The sequence below is a fragment of the Mandrillus leucophaeus genome, unplaced genomic scaffold (genome assembly GCF_000951045.1).
Source record: "Mandrillus leucophaeus isolate KB7577 unplaced genomic scaffold, Mleu.le_1.0 Scaffold171, whole genome shotgun sequence".
Classification (NCBI taxonomy): domain Eukaryota; kingdom Metazoa; phylum Chordata; class Mammalia; order Primates; family Cercopithecidae; genus Mandrillus; species Mandrillus leucophaeus.
In genome coordinates, this window is record NW_012101710.1 from 2,343,541 (window position 1) to 2,345,170 (window position 1,630).

Sequence of the window (1,630 nt, forward strand, 5' to 3'; positions counted from 1 at the left end):
CATCCCCCGGGGCCTGCTGGCGTCGTCTCTGTCCCACCCCCCTCTCGCCCTTTTTGAGATAGGATCTCGCTGTGTTGCCCGGACTGGAGTACAGTGGCGCGCCCACAGCTCACTGCAGCCTCGACCTCCCAGGCTGAAGCCCTACCCCCTCCTTGGCCTCCCAAAGTAATGGGATTACAGGCGCGCACCACCAGCCCAGCTAATTTTTAAGGTTTTTTTTTTTTTTTTGTAGAGATGGGGTCTTGCAATGTTGCCCAGGCCGGTCTTGGTCTCCTGGCCTCAAGTGATCCTCCTGCCTTGGCCTCCCCAAAGTGCTAGGATTATAGGCATGAGTCATGGCACCTGGCCTGCCTCTGCCCTCTCTAGGGTGCCTGGGGACCGTGGGAGTGGAAACTCGGGCCAGCTTCTGGAGATGGGGGGTGGGGGACTTGGCACTTAACCCCCTCCTGGATGTGCCCTAGCAGAATGGTATCTGCCCATTTCCCACTGGAAGACCTGTGGGGTAGGAGCCCAGCTTGCCCTGCCCTCCGGCTGAGCTTAGAAGAAGAGCAATGGAGACCGGACAGGAATCAGCCATGAGTCTCTTTTTACGTTTCTTGGTTTTTTTTTTTTTTCTTTTTAGAAAGGCTCTCTGTTGCCCAGGCTGGTCTGAAGCCATCCTCCCACCTGTGCCTCCCAAAGTGCTGAGCCACATTTTCTTAATAGGAAAACTTCAAACATATGCGAAAGTAGAGGAACTAGTAGAATGATTGTAAAATACCCACCCCCAACTAAAGCAGTCATCACTTCTGTGCCAATCCTATTCACCTGTGCCCTCCCCATGGTCTGCAAGCAGATCCAACTTTGTGTAGTTGCATTAGGAAAGGTTTTAGGATGTATGAGTGGCTGAAAGATAAGGCCTCCGTGTAAAAACACAACTGCAGTACCATTAGCAAACCTAAAAATTAGTCATAGCTCAGTATCACCAGATATCCAGTGTTCAGAATTCTTCCATTGTGGCATTATTGTTTTGTTTGAATCAACATACATTGCAGTGAATCTCCAGATTCTCCTATCTTTTGCTTCCTTTTTTCTCTTTGCCATAGTTGTGAAAGAAGCTGTAAAAGTCGGCCTAGTGTGATGGCTCATGCCTGTAATTTCTGCCCTTTGGGAAGCTGAGGCAGGAGGATCACTTGAGGCCAGAAGTTTGAGACCAGCCTGGGCAACATAGCAAGACCGCAGTACCACAAAAACGAACACATTAGTTGGGCATGGTGGGAGTGCACCTGCAGTCCCAGTTGCTTGAGAGGCTGAAGTAGGAGAATTGCTTGAGCCTGGGAGGTCGAGGCTGCAGTGAGCCATGTTTGGGCCACTGCACTCCAGCCTGAGTGGCAGTGAAAAAATAAAAGAACCATAGAGTTGATAAAGTCAGGGTTCCGGTCTCTCAGGACTGTGGGCCTGTGTTAAAGGGCCCCAAGGAAGATCTGGAGAAAACTGATGATGAGGGAGCAGTGGAGCCTTGCTTACACCCAAATGGCATCCTTTCTCCCTCCCTTCCTTTTTCCTTCCTTTCCTTCTTTTCTTTCCTTCCATTCTTCCTTTTCTTCCTTTCTTCCTTCCTTCCTTTCTTCCTTTTCTTCCTTCCTTCCTT